The sequence below is a fragment of the Pteropus vampyrus genome, unplaced genomic scaffold (assembly GCF_000151845.1).
Source record: "Pteropus vampyrus isolate Shadow unplaced genomic scaffold, Pvam_2.0 Scaffold32, whole genome shotgun sequence".
Lineage (NCBI taxonomy): Eukaryota > Metazoa > Chordata > Mammalia > Chiroptera > Pteropodidae > Pteropus > Pteropus vampyrus.
In genome coordinates, this window is record NW_011888813.1 from 7,447,084 (window position 1) to 7,460,173 (window position 13,090).

A 13,090-nucleotide genomic window follows, 5' to 3' on the forward strand; every position below is an offset into this window, starting at 1 on the left:
CTCTTATCTAATTCCAGAATGTTTTCATCATCTCAAAATGAGACCCCATACACATTTTCACCTCTCTCAAGCCCCTGAAAACCACTAATATACTTTATAAATCTATAAATTTGTCTATCCTGGACAATTTATATAAAGCAAATCATACAATATGTGGCCTTTTGTGTCTGGTTTCTTTTATTTAGTATAATGGTCTCAAGATCTACCAGTGTTGTCATATAGTATTTAATATCATCATTTCATTTCTTTTATGGGTTAATAATATTCAATTATATAGATATACCATATTTATTTTTTAATTCATTTTGATTATTTCTGCTTTGGGGCTTTTGAAAATAATGCTGCTATAGACATTTGAGTCCAAGTTTTTGTATATGTTTTTAGTCCCTTGGATATGTGCTTGGGAATAGAATTGATGGATTATATGGTACCCTACACATAACTTTTGAGACACTGCAAAATTATTTTCTACAGTGGCTGCTCCATTTCACATTCCCACCAGCAATGTCTGAGGGTTCCAATTTCTCCACATCCTTGTCAACACTTTGTATTATCCATTTAAACATTGTTATCTTATTGGTTGTGAAGTGATATCTTATTGTGCTTTTGATTTACCTTAACAATTCACGCAGTACAGATTTGCTGGCAATGAAATCCTTCAGTTTTTCTTTCCCTTTATTTCTTCTTTACTTTTCAGTCATAATTTTACTGGATGTAGAATTCTAGGTTGGTGTTTTTTTTTCTTTCACAGTTTTAAATATTTTAAATATTTTACTCTCTTCTAGTTTGCAGGCTTTCTATGATAAGTCTCCTTTAATTTTTGTCCTCGTTCTTCTATAGGTAAATTTTGTTTTAATCTAGGGACTTTCAAGGTGTTATTTTTGACTTTGGTTTTCTGTAGTTTGAATAAGATATGATTAGAAGTGATGTTTTTTTGATATTCATTTCGCTTGTTCTCTGAATTACCAGGACCTGTATTTTGGTATCTGTCATTAATTTTGGACAGTTCTCAGCCATTATTGCTTCAAATATTTTCTTTGCTACATTATTTTTATTTCTGTTCTATAATTAGTATGTTGTACCTTTTGAAATTGTACTAAATTCTTGAATATTCTGTTTTTTTCATTCTTTTTTTCTTTTTGCATATATTTTGAGAATTTTCTAATGGCCTATTTTCAACTTCACTTATTTATTCCTCATTCATGTGGTGTCTATTAACGAGCCATCAAAGACATTTATCTTTTTTGTTACAGTGTTTTATTATTTCTAGTTTTTCCTTTTGATTCTTTCTACTTTAGATATGTTCTGCTTGGCTCATAGAAACTTCAGCGGTCTTTCCAAGAGACTAGAAATCTGAATGACATATTTCAAATATCTAGATGCTTGAAAATTATCACATTAGGCATTCAGACAATTGAGTTGTTCTTTAAAAAAATCCATTTTCTTTGGTCCATCTAAATATGGTCTTATGCCTGACTTAGTGGGAAGTAGTATTTAATTTTGGCTGCACATTCAAGTGAGGTTGCTATAATACTTAGGGCCAAAACAGGTACAGAGCCACAGCATAGTCTAAATCCTGCAGTCAGGAGATAATCAGGGGCCAAGTCATGGTCTCATACGTAATGGGAATTATCCACATTTAGGTAAAGAGTAATGGAGAGCCAGAATCTTTTAGTCATTGCCAGGACCATGTCAACTAACTCTAACATGAACGCCATGGAATAAGATTACAGCAAAATGTGAGTGAAAGAAATTCCTATAAGCAGACTTTTCTGCCATTCTATTGTGAAGGCTAAAAACTCCACTCCTGTTGGTTCATCTTTGTGTAGATTAAAGGCACAATATGGTAAGATTAGTATCTGGTGACTGGTGAAGCCTGGCTAAAGCTTATTTAAATCCTTTATGAGAAAGACCAATCATAAAGAAACAAATGCGTACGAACACGTGATCCATGTGAACAATAATAAATAAAGCTATCTCCTGTTACAATAATTTTAAACAAATGTTGTACATCAATATAATATATGCTCCAAATGCTGTTGAGTAAACGATATAAAACATTTTTCCCACCCTCCCTCCAAATTTCTGCTTTCAGCTCAGAGTGCACTGTTTTTATAATCAAAGTTTCTCAAAGCATTTCCTTTTGAAAAGGTTAGCATCAACATGACACACTGAGGAAACTGCAAAAACAACTTTCAACTGCAGTATTTTATTTTCAACACAAACCACAAACTATCACTCTTTTCTAATACTTTGAACTAATACTTTCTAATACTTTGAAGAAAGAAAAAAGGTGTTCAAATACCAAACCTCTGAAGTATTCTCATTTTCTTTGAAATAGCAAGAGGAAAACACTTTCTTGTAACCACTTGAAACAATAACACGGCAGGAACAATCATTACAGGGTAAAATTTATTGTAAAAACTGTCACTTAGCCTATATGTCTTCGTGCCGTGACTCAAGATTTCAATGATACCATTTTTTTTAAACGACAATGAAAATGATTCTGACAGACTCCATTCCTTTTTCAAAAATTCAGCTTCATAATAAGGTAGAACTGACTCTATGCATCCATTTAATTCCTGTCAAAGGTATCCCAGCAATTTGCTTTCTATCGAAAATAACAAAAGGGCCATGTCTCATTTTGCAGGCATTTTTTAGTAGAAAGCATAAGGGACTAGCATAATCACAACTTATTTTCTGGTGGTAGGATTCATTTGTTTTAAAAAAATTGTAGAAAGCTGATATTGGAAGGTGAGCAGAACCAACTGAGCCCTTGAGAGGAAAGGTCAGTCTTTTTTTATCCCTGTATTCTCAGACCTAGTGCTGGGCATTATGCTCAGTGATTATGGAATGAATGAGTGAATGAATGACCGAACTATAGAAATCCCCACAAGGATGTTTGCTACAACACAAAGCAAATCCTCGAAAAAATTTTTATACAGTTATAAAGGAGATCAAAGAGGTCAGAGCTTAAAGATATGTTTCTCATGTTCGACGTGTCAATTGAGATGGCACCAATGGGAAAGTCACTTTTGCATTGAATAAAGATGCATTGAGAACACAGTGTGTTCCAGAAAATTTGTTGGGCTTGTGAGACACATTCAAGAATACTACACATATTGATTGCCCTCTCTCAGAGAGCTATAATAAAAGAGATAGTATTAATAAAACAATTTCTTAAATATATAATTGTAACTTGTGATTGTTGCTTTGGAAGAAGAGTGTAGGGGACTACAGGAGTGCATTTGGGGCCTCTGATCTGCTTGAGGAAGTGCTAAAGTTGCCATCCCTGAGAACATGGTAATTCAGCTTATGTAAAGATTGAAATGAAGTTGACTATGATGGGGAGTATTAGGGTGGCTTTGGGGTGGGAAAGAACAAGATATCAAAACTCTAGGATGAGTGAGAGAGTCCTATGACTTAGAGAAAGTGCTTTGAAAAGCCATGCACACATTGAGCACACCGAATGGAACCAAGTGTACCTGCCTGACACTGGGGCAGTCCCAGGGGGCCCAGACCTAACTCAGTGTCTGAGGCAATTAGTCAATCCTTAGCCAGACTAGAGCACAAATCACGATACCATCCCACACAAGGTTACTGCTGCTTAGACCTAAGCCAGATCCCACTGCAGTTTCCTACACTGAGGATTTCCAGAGCTCCGCTTCTAACACTCACCTGTCTTCAGCGTTCACGTGTCACTCATGTGGGTCGCTCGTATTGAAGCTCTTCCTTTTTTAGCGTAAAGCTTTTTTTTTTTTTTCCTCACAAATCCTTCATTTTCTTTACCATTTACCTTGGTAATAGCTCTACAGATATCCTCTCACCTGGTTCGAAGAGACTCCTTTCAAACAGGCAATCCAACGGTGCCATCTCCTAGCCTAAGCCTCAGTTACTTTCTATGACATAAAGAACACTCAGATTCCTAGTGGGGTGTTTGAACCCCGAATGATTTGGCCTCAGCCTAACTAGTCAGTTTCACGTCTGCACCTCACTCTATGCAATTTATAATCACACAATAAAAACTTGTTTTGGAATTAATAAAACTATAGAGTACTCCCCTCTCTGGTATGTAAATAACATTCTTTCTGACTAAATTAGTGTCTTCATAATACTTTTTCCATGCCTGCCTAATTTCATGTTTATTTCCAGAATCAATTATGATTGTATCCCCTCCAGAAAATATTCCATGATGGCCAAGTAAAGAGATGTGGAATAAGGGGTTAAAAACATGGGCTTTAGATTTAGATAGATGTGAGAGTGAATCCTGGATCTGCCACTTACAAGCCACAGAAATAAGATGTTTACCTCTCAGATTATTATTATCGTTTTTGATTAGAACAAGGACAATTATATCTACATTCTTCAGTGGAGACTCAAGGAGCATTGCATATGGAGCTCTTAGCAGAGAACCCAGGATATAATAAATATTTCATAATTGGCACTAAATATTGTTATTGTTTTTTTATTATTTTGTTATTTAGGTAACCTTTTATATTCTCTGACAGTACATCTATCATAACATTAAAACGTATGAGATTTAAAATAGATATTTGCATATCCATGTTTCCCTTTAAACTGCAGGATTCTTAGGGCACGCACTCTGGTACCCAGCAGACTGAAATACAGACATAACCTCTGTTTCTTCAGTCTCCTGTTCTCTAAGAAGCAAATAAACTTTTTATTTTTTTTTTCTTTCTGACTAAATATCTGTATTCGGATAAAGCTTACAACTTCCCAAGTCATTAGCTGTGTAGGTGTTAGAAATTCTCCATTAGTGTCAAGAAAATAAAGCCAAATTGCAAAGCAATTAGCCAATTGTATTTGCATATTTTCCCCCTTTTGGCTCATTTTAAATACAGACAGACTAAATAACTTCTCTGGTTTGTTTTTGAAGGTTTTTTTTAAATGTGCATATTGCATACTGGGTATAAATAGAAAAATTACATCTTTTCAAGTTTTTAAAATGTGGTGAATTCAATAAAATTATAATGTGTTTATTTATGAATTTTGGAACAGATAATAAATGCTTTTAGGACAAACTCTTTGGCTAGTCTAAAATGTTACAAAGTAATTTTTGTTATTAAAAACCTCAATATTTTTAAAACTTTTTTAAAACAAGACATTTTAAACATTAATTCTGTGACATAGGAAACTCAAAAGAACTAAAAGTCAGGTACTGATAGTTTAAACCACAGAAATCAAGAACATAGACTCAGAAGCTGAAAAGTAAGCCTCTGATATTTTCTTAACAAAATTTCCAATATGCATCAGTGTATAGGAGTAGAAGAATATGAATACCAATTTCTGATTGTTATAAAAACATAAGCTTTCCATTTTCTATTCTTAGCTCTATTAGAAGTAGCTCATTTAGCCTCCTTTTGGGTAGAATTTGGGAATGGGTAGTTGGGATGGGAAGCAGTATTCCCAGGAGTAGAATAAATTTCCCTCTTCCTTATCAATAATGATTAACTACACAGTTATTCATCCCTCATTGCCCTTTATGAGAGGGAAAACCTTTAAAAAATGTTTTTTCTATTGCTCATTATTTGGTTTTAATGGATTATTATCCAGGTTACTGATTGGCTTTAAGTGTTATTATTACAGGAAAGAGAATGATACATTTTTGTGACAGGAAACAAAGGGCTGTGAGCTAGAAAGAGAGTCTGAAAAATATGGGAGAAAGAAGGGGTACGTGAACATCAGAGTTTCTCTAATAGGAACATGGTTTCAGAGAAAGGACTCTTTGTAAAAGAACCTGCCAATAAAGAAAAAAAAAGTCTAATGCAAAAAAAGCATTGTTTTATTGCTGAAGAACTTTGTTGAATAAAAGTTCTCCAAGTTATTCAGCGGTCAGATTCCCATTAGTCAAAATGTTGTGCCAACTTCACCATCAGCCCACATCGGCCTGTCTCCTGGCCAACAACAGGTCAGTGCCATCGGGGAAGTGCTCCGTGAGCCAGCTGCTCTAAATGTTGCTCTTTTATAGTTCACCCCTGAGAAACTGTAAGACCAAATGGACCCCTGAGCACCTGGTGGGATAGGAAAGAGGAGATTATGCCCCTTGTACTTCGGGTTAAACTGTGATTATGTCCAAGCTTCTACAGCTGAGAAAATTGAGAATGGATTCTCCTGACATACACCTGCTTAGTCACAGATCATCATTATGAAAGCTCATATTTTATACATTTAACAATTCACTAAGCATTGTAACAATAGCTCATATAAAGCATACAAGAAAGCTTCCATATAAGGGGGATATTCTGTACTTTTTCTTACATGATATGAGCATCAATTGGATTGCATACTAAAGAAAAAAATAAATTTCTCAGCAATTTTAAGAGACTGAAGTGCTTACATGGAAGATTTAAAAGAAAGTTCTAAAAAGCTGAGGTTGGACAGATTCATGTATTTCACACACCAGCTGACTGTCTCAAGTAGAAATAGACCCCATTTTGAGGGAGACATATTTCAAAGAGAATCTTACAATAGACTGTCTTTCTACTTTCTGACCTAAATCTTCACCCTCCAGTACTGGAAAGTATTTACTGCAGATTTTTTTTGCTGGATAATGTACTGAACTACCCACTTCTCTCCCTGAGGAATTTTCCTCTTTTCAAACTTGAGAAGCAAAAGTGCCATAACAATTGTGAAACTATTCAGAGGAAGAATGTCAACTTTTGTCAAGTTGACTTTTCTTTTACTTGAAATTCAAGACCAGAGGAAGTCAGCAGATGAAATAAAAATTGACGAAGCTTTTGGCACACACACAAAAATCATATCTAGGTACGTTGTCTCTTGTGGATCACTCACTTTCTCTCTGCTCTACCTTCTACCCCAATTTGTTGCCCATAAGCTAAGTCTTTGATAATAATTCTCGAATGCCCTGCTATATGATGTAGCTTGCTTCGGCTGGATGTGTGGTACTGAAAGTTATCTTGGTACTGACAAATGACTGGGTAATTAATTTCTACAGAAAAATTATTTTTTTCCCTATCAGGCTACAGGTTAACTGAATTGAGCTAATAAATGGTTGGTTTTAACAAAGTATAGGGAATACTTTTACTTTAATAGCTTTTTCCAATTATAAAAACTTTTCTTACCAGGATGCCCAATTTTAATACTTTACATAATGCTGGCTTATGCAACCCTGTTTTCAAGAGTGATATTACATGTGGATCACAGAAAATATTGCTAAAAATGATCCACAAGCTTATTCAAGATGACAAACTAAGCACTCAGTTTTACTGCCTCTTCTTCCCAAGCTTCCTTTGGGATTATAAGAAGTTATAAAAGAAATAACTATCGGAAAACAAGAAATTAGTGGACCAGAATGTTTGAGGGAATATGGAAAGTTTTGAGCAGATGGGTTGATATTATTAGACAAATTTGCAATCCAAAACACCAGAGGTAAGAACAATCTTTACAGTAAGAGCCCTGGAGGCACTGAAATCTGAGCTAATTGCACAAAGGACATGCATGAGACACAGGGTAATTATGACTGTAATTAATTAAAGAACTCTATCAGGAAGAAGTAGGCCAGTTTGGATTTCACCTTGCTCTTTTTCCTCTAATACACGATGGCAATTTCTTAGTCCCAAGATAAAAATATATAAACTGCTCTCTGTAGAAAGACATACAGCTAGATAGACTCAACAAATTCAAAAGAATGAAATTATTTAGAGTATGTTCTCTAACCACAAAGAGATTAATTTATTGTATTAAAATATATTTTTTAAAAAAGATAATCAGGAAATTTCAAACTCCATACTCTAAAGTATTATGCAAGATACTTCCAAATATTCCAGGGTCAAAGGAGAACTCAAATGAAAACTGAAAATGAAAAGTTAATGAAGCTATTGAATGTTTAAAAATGTGGACTACAGCTTAAACAACTTTTCAAGAGAAATTTATAGGCATAATTTTGTGTATCAGAAAAAAAAGACTGAAATTCAATGTTTAAGCATTCATCCCAAAATTCAAATAGAAAGTCAAATCAAGTTCAAAGAAAGTACAAGAAAATAAATATCAAAGATAAGTGAAGAAATCAATAAAATATAAATATTTAATAGGGAATACAAATAAAACTAAAACTACATTGTTTGAAAATAACAATAAAAATGATAAACCGCTAGGAAAATACTAAAAAAAAAAAGAAAAGATACAAATTAGCAATATTAGGCACAAAAAAGAGACACAAATCATTCCAATATCAAATGGTAAGAGTATATCATGACAAATTTTATGATAACTAAATTTTACAATTTGAATAGAATAGAAAAATTTACTGACTAAAACAAAGCTGAGATAAAAATAAATATAAAATATGATTACTTTAGAACTTATTGAAAAAATGAATCCATAATTAGAGGTCTGCAATGAAAACGTCAGGAACTAATGTCTTTTACAGGGAATTTTTCCAATAATGCCAATGTTACCCAAACTTATTCCAAAATAGAAAAAAAACAAGTAATTTTTAACTCTTTGTATAAGGCTAACATAATTTTGATTCCAAATATTTGACAAGTATGTTCAAGAAGAAAAGGTACATTATTGGTTAATCTTTCTCAGAAACTTAAATGCAAAAATGTAGCTATATACTAAAAACAATATTTAAAGTAATTAATAAAATTGATCACACTTAAAGAGAAAACACAATTGGATAATTTTAATAGACATGCAAAAGGCAAAAAAGTCATTTTGAAAATATTTAACACCTACTTATAATTTTTAAAATACTTAGAGAATTAGAAATAGAAAAGATTTTCCACAATCTAAAAAACAATAGCCCCCCAAAACATAGCACACATTATGCAAAATAGTGAAATATTTACATTTTTTTTCCTCAAAATTGGGAAAAGTAAATGAATGCTCATCATTTGTACGTCTATTCCATGTTTTGTAAATCAAGGAAAATAAACAGAATCATAATATGAGTAAAACTGTAACTATCAATACTTATAAATGACATGATTGTGTAGATAGGTAACCCAAAGGAGTCTATAAACATTTAGAATTAATTAGTGAATTTAACAAGTTTGCTGGCTACAGATCAATATAAAAAATCAAATATGGTTCTATATACCAATAGCAATTACTTAGAAAATGAAATTAATAAGTTACCACAAACCCATTCAATTCCTATTAGTAAATTTAATTAAAATTTCTAAAAAACTCCAAGAAAAAAGCCTTAAAATATTGTTCAGAGGAATTAAAGAATATCTGTAAATAGAGAGATATAACATTTCTATGAATTTAAGTCTCAATATTGTAAGGATATTAATTTTCTCTAAATTAAGCTATAAACTAAATGTAATCTCAATAAAGAATTCCAGAGAATATTTGACAGAAGTTGACAAGCTAAATTTTAAGTTTTAGAGATACAAAGAACCGAGAATAGTTCAGGCAAACTTAAAGAAGAAAGTTGAAAGAGCTATACTAACAGACTTCACAAGCTATTTATGAAATAATATCTATTTATATACACTAGAAATAAGATATGTACACACATATATTTATGAAATAATAAGATACACGCACACATATCTTCCCTGGTTTATGCTAGTATTTGGTTTTTGACTCCAATTCCTGACACAGAGCTCCTCAAACCCTTGTAAATCTGCTGACTGAGAGGGTTGGCTAAGAATATTCTTTGTGCTAATATTTGGTCTTCGATCTCAGTTTCTTACCTGGAGCTCCTAAATACTTTTGAATTTTCTGGGTGATAGGAGCATCTTTTGTCCTAATGAGGTGATTCTTGGTAGGCTCCTGAATGTTGGCTGATCACCAGAAAAATCAAGCATGATTAGAATCTCAGTACTTTGAGGCCCAACTCCATTTCCCTAACAGGAGAGAGGATCTGGAAAGTGAGTTACTAATCGCTCATGCCTATGTGATGAAGCTCCAAAATCCCAATAGTACAGGGTTTGGGGAGCTTCCAGGTTGGTGAACCCAACCACCTGCCACGAGGGTGGCACACTCCAGCTCCACAGGGACATAAACTTCTGTGCTCAAGACCCTTCTAGACTTTGTCCTATGTACCTCTGCTCTGGATGTTCATTTGTATCCTTTAAAATATCCTTTATAATAAATCAGCAATTTTGAGTAAACTATTTTCCTAGGTTCTATGAGCTACTCTAGCAAGTCATTGAACCCAAGGAGAGGCTTGTAGAAACCGAAAAGTTGTAGCTGGAGTGGGAGAAATATCACTCTGTCCCTCCCCCAGGTTAGATACTGCTCTGGTAAAGTCTCCCTCCCCCCACCCCTATGGGGACCTACTTAACAATAAACCATTTAAGTGAACTACCACACTCTTGATAAATATGGCTATAAAATCTGCAGATTCTTACCTGGCTGTTTCCTTAGGATAGATATTGTCTGGGTATTTCCTTAGGATAAATTGCGAGGAGGAAGATTTCCAGGTTAAAATATGTAATCTTTCAGATTATTGATGATTATTATTTTAAAGACTAGATCCACATGTACAATCCTGTCTATTTCCATCACCTGCCTGCAGTGACATAAGTGATAAGGCCAACTTTCCCATTAAGGGAGGGGACTTGTTTAATTCACCATTTACGTGGCTTTTCATGGCTACTCCCTTATAATAATCATCCTTGCCTCATGTCTAAACGGCTAAAAGTACATTCGGTTTACTCCCAGGCTCTTATGATCCCATCTTCAGCCTACTCAGACATATTTTCTATAACGTAGCTTCCCATAAATGTCATTACTCCTTACAAATCTAGATAAATACTCATTGTAGTTCAGTTTCTCTGTCACATGTGTCTTTTTAATAGAGCTTTTTAATTAAGATTACCCAAATGAGTCTTTTCCCGTTAAAATAAACACACACACACACACACACACACACACACACACACACTCGACCGATTTTACCTTTTTTGATCTATGTGAAATGAAACATGTAGAAACACGGGTAAGAGGCAAAAAGAAAGCCAGATAACCCTCTTGGGTCCGACTGACATTGCTTCCTGAAACATCCCTGCTTATGGGTCTGTGGTGCATGGCTTTACTTTCTAAATAATTAACCAGTTCTTACCGGTTTCTGTATTTGCCAATCCTGACAAATAATAAGAGGTGATGAAGAGAATGAAGTGAGGGAGCTGAAGGTGGGAGCCTGAAATAGTTCCCAGGACAAGGACGAAGGCAGCAGCAAGGGCTGAGAAAGTATGGCAGGGTGGAGAAGATAAGGTGGAAAGTGGGCTCAGGAGACACATGGGAAGGTCCATGAGCTCGCTTGTTCCTAAGGATATGCAAACCAGAGAGCACTTAAAGGCATAGAGTTCTCCCACCAGCAGAGTCCAGCTGGGAATCTGAGCCTCATTTTTGATCCTGACCTTACTCAGGGACGATGTAGAAACCTGAGTAAGTCATTTTGCATTTTGGTTTCTTGGTTTATTTGTCCCTCAAAATGGATGGACTAGAAGATATCTAATGCCTATTTCTTTTCTTACTAATAATTGATAGACTATTTTTTTTTTGTAACTCTGCAGTGGGTACCTGGGGTCCTTTTTATGTGTTTGTTTATTTATTTATTTTGGTCTTTATCTTGGTACCTAGTACAGTGTCTTCTACACTTTAGGTAATCATGACTGATGTGCTTTGATTCTTTCCTGCAAGCAAGTGGGGATAAAATGGAGGGAGACTTTAGACAAATCCATCGTGCTTGTTTCCTCCATTTTGTACGGTCTTTTGCAGTCCTGCTATGGAGCATGGCAGCAGTTCGCACAGGGACAGTGTGTCTTTCATGTACACAAGACAGAGAGAATTCCCAGCAGAGGTTCAGATCTCGATTCCAAGCCATTGCCGTTAAGCTCTGAAGCAATGCAGGCCGCTTTGTCACGAATTGGGACTTCTTCCCAAGATACTGCCCGTATTTTTCTTCGCAACCACAAACTAGAACTGTGGTGCAAAATAGCAAAACATTTAAAAAAATAAAAATAAAATGAGTGGATTTCATTAAACTAGAATCTTTAATGCCCTTTGATACAAAAACACATTTCAATATCCCATAATGAGAAATATTTCGTAAAGAAAGAAACCAGAGAAACTCTTATATTCTCTTGTTCAGGGGTTCCCTGACCATTTTGTATTGGCACTTCTGATTTTATCCTAATTTTTAACTCTTTAATTTGTTGATATCAGAGAGAAACAAATCAGCAATAGGGAGAAGGAATTAATTATTGATTGTTTAATTAGCTCAGATTGCCATAACCAAAGACCACAGACTGAGTGACTTAAACAATGGAAATTTATTTTCTCGTAGTTCTCTGTGTGTGCTAAGAGGGACAGAGGTGAGTGGGAGAGACCTAGTTTCTCTCTCTTTTTATAATGATATCACTATAGAATTAGAGTCCCACTGTTATGATCTTGTTTAACTCTTAATTCCCTCTTTAAAGGCCTTATCTTCAAATCAATAACATTGTAGTAAGTGGTTCAACCTATGAATTTGGAAAAAAAACTATTTAGTTCATAACACTGATATCCGATTACTTTTTTTAAACAGCAAATGGAATAAAAATAGATTTTTATATATGGCTTTTTAAATATGTTTGGATGTAATGCAGCAAATTTTTAATTGTTACTAAATTTTGATAACAAAATTCTAATGTTGTAAACTATGTTCAATAAACTGCTTATAACATTAATTAGAGCAACTCATAATTACTAAACAATGTTGCCACCAACATTTCTCACATAATAGCTAAGCTGAATAGAAATCATTTTTATGGCATTGTGAAGTGATATGTATTCAGCAAGAAGAGGGTGCTTTGATGTCTACTTCCTTGAGACTAGTGAGAAGTGACAATGGATAGCTCGATACTGAGAAATAACATTTAAATATTTATTTAAACATTAAAAAATGTGTTCATGGCCATGTAGTGTTAGCACCAAAGACCATGAAAAACATTTGAAAATTGTTTTTTCTAATTACTGCCCTGGGGGAAAAAAAATCAAGTAAAGATAAAATTATGGTTTAGGACCCTCAATATAAGCAGCTGGAAATATGTGAAATATTAAAAAAAAAATTTCCAAGAGAAATCAAAAGAAATAAGGACATTATTCA